The sequence below is a fragment of the Lethenteron reissneri genome, chromosome 2 (genome assembly GCF_015708825.2).
Source record: "Lethenteron reissneri isolate LAM-NWPU_2019-01 chromosome 2, ASM1570882v1, whole genome shotgun sequence".
Taxonomy (NCBI): Eukaryota; Metazoa; Chordata; class Hyperoartia; order Petromyzontiformes; family Petromyzontidae; genus Lethenteron; species Lethenteron reissneri.
The window spans coordinates 931,912-945,004 of record NC_083780.1 but is presented as its reverse complement, the minus strand read 5'-3'; positions in this window follow the sequence as shown (position 1 = coordinate 945,004).

Sequence of the window (13,093 nt, the reverse complement as noted above, 5' to 3'; positions counted from 1 at the left end):
GCCGAGTGGTGGTGACAACAACCTGCGGGAGTCTACAACAACCGCTGCGCTACATCAGAGACTGCCCCCGCTGAAGGAGTTCATCGGCGCGGAGGGAGACTGGGCCGGCTTTCGACGACGTTTCCTCGCCCATCAGGAAATGGCAAAATGGTCGGATGAGGAGGCTCTCTGCGCGCTGCCGGCGCTCCTCGACGGCGACGCACTCGCCGCCCTCACATCGGCGCCGAGGGAGAAGCGGTCTACGCTTCCGATGGCGCTACAGCTGCTGGGCGGGGTCTATGGACCATCGGCTGAATGCCGACAGCAATTTTACGATCGCAGGCGGGGTGAAAAGGAGTCGCCCCTAGCATACCGGACGAGCCTCCTGGCGATGGCTAAGTCGGCCTTCCCTCGTATGGACGACGACGGCGTGGACGCAATGGTCACGGAGAAAATCCTCCTCCTGGCAGACGACCTTGACATCGCGGTCGTCGCACAGGAGGACGCGGAGATGACATCGCTCCAGGCGGCGCGGCTCCTCCACGCCAACCTCCTGTCACTGCGGCGGAAAGCCAGCAGGGCATCGGCGGGGCGTGCGGTGGCTGCAGCCACCATTCCGACGGAGGAGCTCTACGCCGTCGACCACCGACCGCAACAGGCGACAGGAGCACGGTCGGGCCGGGACGGGCCGGGCCGTTTCAACCGTCCGTCTCCTCCGACGGCGCTCCCGCGGTGTTTCAACTGCGGCGTCCGGGGCCACGTCGCCTCGGGGTGCCGCGCTCCTCGACAGCGCGGGACGACACCTCAACGGGACGACGGGCCTCATCACAAGCTCCACCATCATAACCCGGCGAGTCGCGGCACCCCACATGTTTGGCCCACGCACACGCCCGTCACGCACTCAAACACCGCAACGAGAGGGGGGCCGATATCGCGCACCATCGCACCATCACGCACCACTCCGGGTACTCATATCGAACCCGGCCAGTGGTCCGTGCTGGCCGATCGTGTGGTAGCCGCATCGTCGGGGTCGTCGGCCGTTGTGGGGCACATCGACGGGGTTGAAGTGCGCATCCTGGTCGATACGGGAGCATCGGCGACCATTATTTCGGAGTTAATTTACAATATTCTCCCTGTCCGGAGCCGTCCTTTGATGCCTGTTAACGTACCATTCTATGCGGCTAACGGGGGCTCACTTGGCATCATCGGACAAATTCGTGCCCAAATTTGTATTGGGGAAATTAAATTGTCTGGGCCGATTTTTGTTTCCTCCTCGCTGGCGGTTCCGTGCCTGCTGGGGACGGACTTCCTGGCCAAAATGCCGATTAGGATATTAATCGACCAGGGATGTATTGAGCTCCCGTCGGGCAGACGCATGGCGTTTCTGCCATCGCCAGTTACGACTCGGACGGCGTTCGCGACGGTGCCGGCATTCGTAGAGAGAACGGTGCGCGTCCCTCCGGGGGCGCAAATGTTGATTCCTTTGAAACTTCGGCGGCCCTTCGCTAAGGGTATTGGGGCTCAAGGGGTTCTGCTGGGGCCGTCTAGGGCCGGGGTTAGTGGACCTCATTTACTTCCGGCCCAGACCATAGTAAGAGGGGACGGTGAACCCTTCATCGCGGTCCTCAATGTGGGCTCGCAGACGGTGGTGGTCCCACAGGGGACCGTGCTTGCTCACGCAACGCCGGTGCCATGTGAGGAACCCGTCGCAAATCACGTCAGCGTTGTCCCTGCGCCGCGACCGCATTCGGACAGCGATGAAGGGTGGCTCGAGGCGCTTTGTGCGGGATCGACGGACCTGTCAGATTCAGAGCGTCAACAACTTAAAACACTACTGCGGGAATTTTCCGACGTTTTTAGTCGGAATAAATACGATTTGGGTTGTACTCACCTGCTGCGTCACCATATTGACACGGGTGACAGCGCGCCAATTCGCCAAAATCCGTTTCGGTTGAGTCCCGCCGAAAAAGACCATGTCAAATCGGCTGTTGATGACATGTTGGCCGCCGACATCATTTCTCCTTCCACCAGCCCTTGGGGAGCGCCGATCGTCCTGGTTAAAAAGCAGGACGGTTCGTTGCGGTTTTGCATTGATTTCCGGCGCCTTAACAAAATTTCGGTTGCCGACGCATACCCGCTCCCTCGGATGGATGAATCGCTGGACGCCTTGGCGGGAGCGCGATTCTTTTCCACACTGGATTTACTTTCGGGATTCTGGCAGCTTCCTCTGGACGATGATTCGAAGCCTAAAACTGCTTTCCGTACACCGCACGGCCTGTTCCAATTCAACCAGTTGCCGATGGGCTTACACTCAGCGCCGGCAACTTTCCAGCGTTTGATGGAATTGGTTTTGGCTGGATTGCAATGGGAATCGTGCCTCATTTATTTGGATGACGTTATCGTCTTTGGTAAAACTTTTGACGAACATCTCCAGAGGTTGCGGGCGGTTTTCCTAAAGATGCGGGCTGCTAATTTGAAATTCAAGCCCCAAAAATGCCATTTGTTGCGCGATTCGGTGCGTTATTTGGGGCACATCGTGGGACGCTCAGGTATTGCTACCGATCCCGCCAAAACGCAGTGTGTCAGCTCCTGGCCGACTCCCACCTCGGTGGGAGAGGTCAGGAGTTTCATTGGCTTCGCGTCGTATTACCGACGGTTCGTCGCTGATTTTGCGACAATTGCCAAACCCCTGCACGCTTTAACATCTAAAGGGGTTCGGTTCCACTGGGGTCAAGAGGAGGAGGCTGCTTTCTGCTCTCTTCGGGACGCCCTGGTAAAAGCCCCTCCCTTGGCTTACCCCGATTTTTCTAAGCCCTTTTTGCTCGACACCGATGCGAGCAACACGGGTATTGGGGGTGTGCTTTCCCAGGTGGTTGATGGCGTGGAACGGGTGGTCGCGTACGGTAGTCGGGTGTTGTCTCCTGCGGAGCAAAGATATTGTGTCACCCGTAGGGAACTGTTGGCAATTGTCTATTTCATCCAACAGTATCGCCCATATCTGTACGGTCGGCATTTCACCGTCCGCACAGATCATGCGGCACTACAGTATGCCCTGCGAGTTCAACAACCATCGGGACAGTTGTCTCGATGGTTGGAGATTCTCCAGGACTTTGATTTTGAAACCACCTACCGTAAGGGCGTTCGCCATACGAATGCGGACGCTCTGTCGCGCATGCCAACCACCTCCGAATGTGCATGCCTCCTGGGGTCGGGACGTTGCAGGCCTTCAGGGGACGCATCGGTTCCGGTCTTGGCAGCCACCGACGACGACGAAACATTAATTACTAATTCGATCGAACAACAGGGAAGAGATTCCCTGTTGGGGTTGCCCGTCACTGAATGGGGGCGCCTCCAGATGGAGGATACCTCCCTCCTCGGGTGGCGTCGTCGCGTCGGGGGTGCTGGGCGGGTGAAGGGTGATTCTGATGCATGGGAAATGGTGCAAGGTCTGCTGATGCATTGGGACGGGAAATCCCAGCGACATCAGCTGGTGGTCCCTTCTGGGTTGCGAGGCAAGGTGGTGTGGGCCGCGCATGAGCGCCTATTACACCTGGGGACCCAAAAGACTCTTGCCCTGCTACAACTTGATTTTTTTTGGCCTGGCATGACGAGGGATGTTGGGGATTTATTGGGATCATGCCCTCGGTGTGCGCAACGGAAACCGCCGGCGCGGGAGTCTAACCCACCCTTGCAATCGATCAAAGTGTCCAGAATAAATGAGCTTGTCGCGCTGGACATTTTGGGCCCATTTCCCGCCACCCCCAGGGGCAATAGATATTTGTTGACTGGTGTGGAGTATTTTACACGCTTGCCTATGGCCTGGCCCCTTGCCAACCAGTCGGCAGCAGCCATCGTGGAGACCTTTGTTCAGGGATACGTCCTGGACAAAGGTGCTCCGGAGCGACTGCTAACCGACCAGGACAGAAATTTTTCCGGTAAATTACTCAAACAAGTCTGTGAGCTCCTAGGCACGAAGAAAATTCGTACCTCCCCGTATCACCCGCAAACTGACGGGATGGTTGAGCGCCTGCATCGCACCATTACGTCAATGATGTCACAGCAGGTCTCGGACTCACAGACCGACTGGGACCTGCATATTCAAGGGGTCTTGGCGGCATACCGGATGGCACCCCATGCAGCTACGGGATTTTCCCCCTTTTATCTCATGTACGGTCGCGAACCCGACCCGCCTGTTCGCGCCCAGCTGCAGATCCCCGAGCCGCAAGGGAAAACTAAATTGGCTGACCACGTCAAATTTAATCTGGCCAAATTAACAGAGGCGCGGGATGCTGCAATGCTAAACTCGGACCTCCGTCAAAAGGCGAATGAGCGCCTCAGGCTGGGTCGGGCGCACATGATACAGTGGAAGCCGGGGGACAAGGCATGGCTGCACTGTCCCCAAGTGCCACTGGCAACCTCCTCTAAGCTGGTGCGGCCGTGGCGGGGCCCTGTGGAAGTGGTCGAAGTTTTGCGACCACAGTGCGTGCGCATTAAATGGGGGAAGCGGCGATGGTTCGTGCACCCCTCTAGATTAAAACCCTTCGTTGCGGTACACAAACCCACTTCACACATGCGTGGCCAAACGTGTGGGGGGTCGACCGACTCACTGGGTCCGTCTCCGTCGTTCTCACCTAATGCCTTGCCGGCCGTGCCACCTCCAGGTGCATCAGGACTGACGGGCTCACGCCCGACCACCCCTCCTGGGGATACCGACGGTCGCGCGGCGTCGGATGAGGACTCACTCCGGGACGGACAATTGCCACCTGACGGTCCGCCACCCGGAGTTACCCCGTGTGAGGGGCCCGCTGCAAGGACGCGCGCAAAAATGCGCAGACTGTTATGAGGCCGGAAGATGTGTACATAGGTTGTGTTCATTGTGTGTTGTGTGGGTGGTGTGTTCCCTGCCCATTGAATGTACATACGTTGGGTTCATTGTGTGTTGTGTGGGTGGTGTGTTCCCTGCCCATTGAAATGTACATACGTTGGGTTCACCTGGTGTTGTGTGTATGGTGGGTTCCCTGCAAATTGTATATAGGTTGTTTTTTTACGGAATTCGTATTTATTCAAGGGGGGGTGCGTCGGGTTGTTTTCTCTTCTTGCTGTTGCATTTTGTTGTGTTCTTGTTGCTGTTCTTGTTATTGTTGAAAAATAGTGAGGCACACGCGCGGTCAAGGAGTAAATGCACTTTTATTGTCATTTTTGTATGTTGGCAGCCGGGGCGGCTGCAAGCTATGCGGGGGGGGGGGTGATGTAGGGGTGTTAAAGAGAGGGCCCGTTATGCATGGCAGCCTATGGAAAACAAACACAGTGGGCGGGGCTACGTAAGTGCACGAGGAGGTGCCCTCTACGACGTCCGAGCCAGACACCCTGGGGGGGGGCTGGTTCGAACGTTATGATCCCCCGGGGCCCCACCCCTCAGGGAGGGGTTGGGTATAAAAGGGGATGTTTCAAAGGGCTCGGGAGTTATGTTTTAAGCTAAAGGAAGAAGACTGAAGACGTCTTAGATAGAGCCCTGGACTCCCCTAGTTCGATGTCCTCTTCAGGGCCGGACAGGACTGAGCCAGCGGCGTGGTCCCGAAAGCCAGAGCCGGTGCTCTTGTAAGAGCTGGTCTGGAACTCCGGGTACCGGGCCCGACTTACCAGTGTCGGGCCAGATAGCCTCCCCTAGCCCATTAGTGGAGGACTCGGGGCTAGGACAGAGTTAGCTAGGGGTGTATCCCGAGTTATACGGGTGAAGGGGCCGATACCCCCTCGAGTGTTATATGCCCACTGTCGTATTGTGAAATAAATATACGTGTGCCTCAACCTCGGTGTCAAGCGTCCTCACCGGTACTTCACTATGTTGATGGAAGAGATTAGGCAGAAAGATTAGGGGGGTTTGTAAGTTAATGTCATGTCTATGTGTAATACAAGCTGCGGCGCTGCCAACTGTTCTGAGGCAAGTGCGTCCATGCAAGAGAACCACTGCAACGGTGGTCGCGCCAGTGAGACACAAAGCCCATCACACAGCCAGAACCATCGATACATCGAGCCTAAGGGAGCAGAGGTGGCCATGTTAGTGAGACCTCAACTCGTTAATGCAGAGGCACCAAACAGGGCAATACAACTCAGAGAGTCGGAGATAACAGCCAAACGGCAGGGAAGAATGAAAGCACCACAGCAAGTTACGACTTTGCTTGGTTAATAACGTCCTTCAAATTATTGCTCAGCTTATACCCATCTTCTCGGTTGACATTGTCTCTGTGTTTATATATCTGGATGGCTTCATTGATGGTAGCCTGAAGGTTTGCAGAGTATATTGGTCTCGGAAAAAACACTATCGTGCGAGCCCACTGCGTTATAACAATGATCAGCCACTGCAGAGGTATTGGTTCTGCCGTGTTTCAAATCTGCCTTGTGTTCGCAAACACGGTCTGAGACATGTCGTTTCGTTTCCCCAATGTAACTGCTGCCACAGACACAACTTAGTTGTATACACCAGGGTATTGCATGTCAGGGATCAAGTCACGGATTTTGTGCACTGTATTGAATCGAACCTGGATCTTGTGTTTGTTTAAGATTTTGGAAATCTTTTTGGAAACACTTTCTATGTATGGCAAAGTGATGGATTTGATTGGGTCTTCAGATGGTCGTCTCCCATGGTTGGGGCTACAGTTTTGCGGATTGTGCAGTCTGAGTATCCATTCATCTTGAGGGCTTCGTGTACATGCTCCAGTTCACTGGCTAGGTGGCGCTGATCGGAGAAGTGTCTCCATTGCTCGTCGCCATGTCAAAGTCAGGCGTAAGACGACAGAACCCACCCGCGGTTCATTCCGAAGACAACGACAGCACGGAGGAGGGTCCCACAGCGATCCCGGAGACCGGGGCCCCGGAGATGCGCCCCGTGGAGCCGAGCCGCCCGGAGCAGGAGGAGAAAGCAGTCGGGGGTGCCTGCGCGCTGCCACCGGACACGTGGAGTGTCCTTTTGGGCCAGTTGGAGCTGCTCATGCGGACAGTGACGCAGCTCGCCATCTCGGTGGCCGAGGTGGGAGAAAAAACGCGCACACCCTACACATTTTTGGAGCGGGAGCGGCGGTTTCCCGCCATTTCGGCTCCCGCCTCATTCGAATTTGGTGCCATTTCCCCAACGGGCGCTGCAGGAGTTGGGCGCCATTTTGAGCGCGCCGCCGCCATCGAACGCCATTTTTCCCGCGACGCTGCAAACGGGCCCCATTACTGCCGCGACTCCGCAAACCGCCGCCATTGACGCCGCGACTCTGCACACCGCCGCCGGTGCCGCCACGACTCCGCACTCCGCCGCTGTTGCCACCGCGACTCCGCAGCTGGGCGTGGGTGCTGATGTGGCTCGGCAACCCGGCGTCACTGCTGCGCCCTTGGCGTCGCCGTCGGGTGTGCCTGCGTGCGCGTCCTCGCTGGGGCTCACATCGGGCGACCAGCGGCTATGGCGGTTGCCACCTGTCCAGCCGTTCATCGCGACAGGGGGCGACTGGCTGGCGTTCCAAGACCGCTTCGATGTGGCATACACATCGGTGGGCTGGCCTATGGAGGAGGCTCTGTGGGCGCTTCCTACATGCCTGGATGACAGGGCACTGCAGGCATTTCAATCGATTTCCCCAGTGGACAGGGCATCGCTCCCGGCGGCTTACCAACAGATGGCTGTGGTGTTCGAGCCACCATCCAGCGCGTGCCTGAAATTCTCTCGCATTCTGCTGCTCCCTGCTGGCGCTAGCACAGGCTGCCTATGCCGACCTTGAGGGCAAGGCGTTCGACTTACTGGCCCTGGAACGACTGCTCTCCCTTGCGTGGGAATTCGAGATCGCCTTATCTATCACCGAGGAAGGCCAGATCACATCCTTAAAGGTGGCGCAAAATATACAAGCCCACCTTGCCCTGCGACAGTCGCCCAGGGTGGCGGCGTGCGCAGGGGTCCGAGCGCCTGCGGGGGCAGCCGCACCTCAGGGGGAGGACACCCTCGCGGCCCTGGCGGTGCCCGACTGCCACAGGAGGGGTGCCAGAGGTCGCCGGCCGGAGCAGCGATGGCGGGCAGGACCTCCTCGGCCGCAAGGCTCTGTAACCGTGGCCTGCTTCCGCTGTGGGCAGCAGGGCCACATTGAGCGGGGCTGCCGCAACGCTCCCGGGGCCTTCAACAAGGCCTCCCCTCCTTCCCCCGGCTTCTTGTCAGCATCAGCTACTGGGCCCCAGGCGAGTCGCGACGCATCGATCACATGGCCGCTCCCCTCACCTCACACATCTAGCGGGGTTAGGGTCCATCATTGTAGGGTCATCTCTGGGGGGTCGGGGTCACCCACTTTGTGCTCGTTGCCATTTGCCGTGTGACCTAGGCAGACCCGCCAATGGGATGCGCTTGCACATCGGGTTGTGGCGGCCGCTGCTGGGTCCTCGGGGGTGACCGGGTATGTGCAGGGGGTTGAAGTGCGGGTCTTGGTGGACACGGGCGTGTCCGCAACTATTATATCCGAATGCATTTTTCAGTTGTTGCTACACAACGTTGGTCCGTTACGGCCGGTTCAGGGGGCTTGTGTTGCCACAATTGGCGGCAGTTTGGACATTTTGGGCCACATTGTGGCTTTGGTCAGGTTTGCCGAAATTGAATTGGTGGGGCCCATTCTAGTTTCCAGGACCTTGGCAGTGCCATGTCTCTTGGGGACTGACTTTTTGGCCAAGATGCCCATTAAGATCCTCGTTGACCAAGGTTGTGTGGAAATGCCATCAGGGGGTCGGTTGCACTTCTTGCAATCTCCCACCGTTCTGTCCCCCCTTGCCGCCAGTGTGCGGGCCTTGAACAAGGTGTCCATGACCGTTCTGCTGGTGTCACAAATCCTGCTACCCCTCAGGCTGCGCAGACCCCTGAAATTGGACTCCCCAGAGACGGGCATCCTTTTGTCTCCCTCCAATTACTTTTCGAGAATGGACGGGTTGGTAGGCGCCTTGACGGCTGTGTCAGAGGGCCAGGACCCCTTTTTACAGGTCCTCAATTCGGGGCCCTTGCCGATCATGGTTCTGGCCGGCACCGTTTTGGCACATGCAATCCCGGTTCCTCCACCCGATGACGCTAGGCCAGCTGGAGGGGTTGTGGCGGGCATGATGCACGCGGGGAAGACTGACATATCGTGGATTGATGCGCTGTGTAACGAGAATGCCTTGTTATCCCCCAAGGAGCACCAGCAAACTCATTGAGAGGTTCACTGATGTGTTTAGTCAGAGTAAATTCGATCTTGGTCGCACCACTCTTTTGGAACATCACATAGACATGGGCGATTCGGCTCCTATTCAGCTAAATTCGCACCGCTTCAGCCCAGCGGATAAAGAGCATGTCCGCTTGGCCGTCGACGAGATGTTGGCAGCGGACATTATCTCCCCATCCACTAGCCCTTGGGGTGCCCCTATTGTGATTGTCAAGAAACGGGATGGGAGTCTCTGGTTCTGCACCGATTTTCGTAAATTAAACAAGATCTCGGTGGCTGATGCGTATCCATTGCCTCGCATGGATGATTCCCTGGACACCCTCTTGGGTGCGCAGTTCTTTTCAACTCTAGACTTGCTCTCAGGCTTCTGGCAATTGCCACTGGACGAGGCCTCTAGACCCAAGACAGCGTTCCGCAAACCCCAGGGGCTGTTCCAATTCAATCGGCTTCCTATGGGTCTCCATTCGGTCTCCATTCACCTTCCAGCATCTCATGGAGATGGTCTTGGCACTGCTGCAGTGGGAGTCTTGTTTAATTTACTTGGACGAATGTTATTGTTTTCGGCCGTACGTTTGATGATCACTTGCAACATCTTGAGTCAGTGTTCGTCAAAGTGCGTGCTGTGGGCTTGAAATTCAAACCCCAGAAATGTCATTTGTGGCAACTATCGATGAAGTATTTGGGACATATTGTTAGTGCGTCAGGTGTCGCCACGGATTCAGAGAAGACAACTTGTGTCCGGACGTGACCGACTCCCACATCTGTCGTCGAGGTGCATAGCTGTGTGGGCTTCGCATCGTATTATCGCAGGTTTGTGCGTGATTTTGCGACGATAGCGAAGCCACTGCATGCACTCTCTGCCAAAGGTCAAACATTTTGCTGGAGCATAGAGGAGGAGGCCGCATTTGTTGCGCTTCGCACATCCTTGGCGGATGCGCCGCCCTAGGGGTACTCTGATTTTTCAAAACCCTTCCTTCTCGACACCGATGCCAGCGACACGGGCATTGGGGCAGTCCTGGCTCAGGTGGTCGATGGAGTTGAAAGGGTGGTGGCCTATGGCAGCCGCATTTTGTCCCCCGCTGAACAGCGGTATTGTGTGACCCAGAGGGAGCTGCTGGCCATTGTATTCTTCGTGCAGCTGTACAGGCCCTATTTATATGGCAGGCGGTTTACCGTCCGGACCGACCATGCGGCCCTGCAATATTCGCTGCGGATTGACCAGCCCTCGGGTCAGCTGTCCCGCTGGCTCGATGTACTCCAAGAGTACCCCTTTGACGTCATCCACGGGAAGGGGGCACAGCATGGAAATGCTGATCGGCTTTCCAGGTTGCCTACCGAGGGCGGGTGCGCTTGTGCCCTGGGTTCTAGCCGCTGCAAGGCCCCAGTGGACACCGCGGCCCAGTTGGTTGCATCGGTGTGGTGTTGCCTGTTGATTTTGGCCTGGGACTCCCCCGAGAGGTATGGTCCAAGTTGCAGATGGAGAATTCCTCTCTGCTGAGGCTATGACGCCGTGTTGGGCCAAATGCCCAGAGCTCAGCTCCGTTGGCTGCCTCGGTGATCGCTGTACATGACAGCCTCCTCATACGTTGGGATGCCCAATTGGAATGTTATTGTGTGGTTGTACCCACTGCCTTGTGAGGTAAATTGACCCGAGCCATTCACGAGAAACGTATGCACCTTGGCTACAATAAGACCTTGTTGACACTTAAACGGGACTACTACTGGACGGGTATGGAGGGTGATGTGGCACTCATTTTTAAAGGTTGTCACGAATGTGCATGGAGGAAGGCCCCAGTTGGCCAGGATCAGGCCCCGCTGCAGTCCATCCGGGTTTCTCGTGTTAATGAGCTCGTGGCACTCGACATTTTGGGCCCATTCCCAGCATCCCAACGGGGCCATAGGTACCTCTTGGTGGGAGTCGAGTACCAGAGGCCACGCCTATGGCATGGCCTTTGGTGGACCAATCGGCCTCTTCCATCACCGAGGCGTTCGTCCAAGGGTACGTTCTGAACAATTGTTAACTGACCAAGGGCGGAATTTTTCTTGTCGGTTGCTCAAGGAAGTGTGCGACCTCCTTGGCATCAAGAAAATCCGCACTTTTCCCTACCACCCTCAGTCCAACGGGATGGTAGAGCGGTTGAACCGCACCCTCACGTCCATGCTGTGCCACCACGTGAATACGTCCCAATCGGACTGGGACCTGTTCGTTCCGGGGGTTTTGGCTGCGTACAGGTTGGCTCCTCATGCCTCAGCGGGGTTCTCGCCTTTTTATTTAATGTATGGAAGAGAACCTGAGCCCCCAATGCACATCCAAATGGACGTAGGGTCTTCCAAAAAGGGGTCATCAGTGCCCGCTCCAATGATGGTCACGCTCGACCGGCTGCGCGAGGCACGGCAAGCAGCATGAGGACATTTCAACCAACCGGCAGGCGGCTAATGAGCACCTGCCCAAACATCAAGCTGCCGGCCTTCCATGGGAAAGGGGCCAGAAGGCGTGGCTATACTGCTCCCAAGTACCAGTTGGCACATCTGGTAAGTTGCATCGCCCTTGGCAGGGCCCTGTTGAGGTCGTGGAAGTCTATCGGCCGCAATGTGTTCGGATTCGGTTCGGTCGCCGGCACTGGATAGTGCACCTGTCCCGGCTCAAACGATATGTGCCAACGAGCCTTGTGGATTCATCCCCACTTCCTGAGCGGCCGGTGATTGATGCGTCCGACGAGCCGGACCGCACGGATCGTGATGGCAAGAGCGATGTCCGGCCTGTGTGTGCGCCTGCAGAGCCCTCGCCAGTGCAGAGGCGTAGCTAGGGGGGGGGCAGGGGGGTGCATGTGTCCCCGGGCGCCAAAGTAAAGGGGCGCCAAAATGAGGCTTACAACGTTACATGATAACTTATTGCGGCGGGCGCGGCAGCCTGAAACTACTGCACAAATCTACACCTCAACCTTAAAGTTTATATATCCCGCCACACACAGCCTACATGTCTTGTAATTACATTTTGGTATGTGATTAAACGGTGGGTGGGGGGGGAGGGCGCCAATTTTATAGTTCGTCCCCGGGCACAAAATATCCTAGCTACGCCACTGCGCCAGTGACACCTGCGACGACGCCTCGTCCACCGGAGGCCCTGGCGACGGGCCTGTCGCCTGCTGGTGGGCCGCCTGTGCCGGCGGCCGACGCCGTGCACGGGAGCGGGCCTGTGGCACATACACGCTCGAGGGGCACGTGGCTCCGGTGACGGCCAGTGCGGCCGTTTTCATCGGCCTCCAGCCGTCATCGCCCAGTTACACGTTGTCCCGTGTGATGAAGGTCTTCAAACTTTTGTTTTTACTGTGCTGCCCTAATGTTGGGTTCATGTTCTTGCAGGCGGTCCCGCCTTCACACACATGTCACATGCGTTCTATCAGTGTTGTTATGTCTTTCTGTCCGGGTTGCCTGGCTCCGCTTTCGTATTGGTTACAGCCGGGTCGGCTGATTTTTTTTCACGGGGGGAGGGGGGGGGGTAATGTAGAGGAGTAGTCGGGGACGTTACGTCACACGCACCTTCCGGTGCGATGACGTCATAGGATGTGACGTCATGCGCGCCTTCCGGTGATAGTTAGTGGCACAGTGGTGAGCACGCCGTGTTAGTCTGTGCGAGGGGAGTAGCGGTGCTGTGGTTTACTCTGTGTGAGAGTGTGCATGGTCATCCTCGCGCAGTGCCTCGACGCACGTCGAGGTGTGGTGCGCGTAATTCCCGCCGATAAGTTAATCCCGAGTAGCCCCAGTTGGCCAGCTTGTCTTCTCGAGACGACGTGAACAGGCATGCGCCAGGTGACCAAGAGGGAAGAGGAGAGAGTGGCGTCTCACCCTCCCCGTGAGGTCGACGGGGTGGGCGTGGAGCCCCACAGCATCTGCCAGTCATCTCAGTT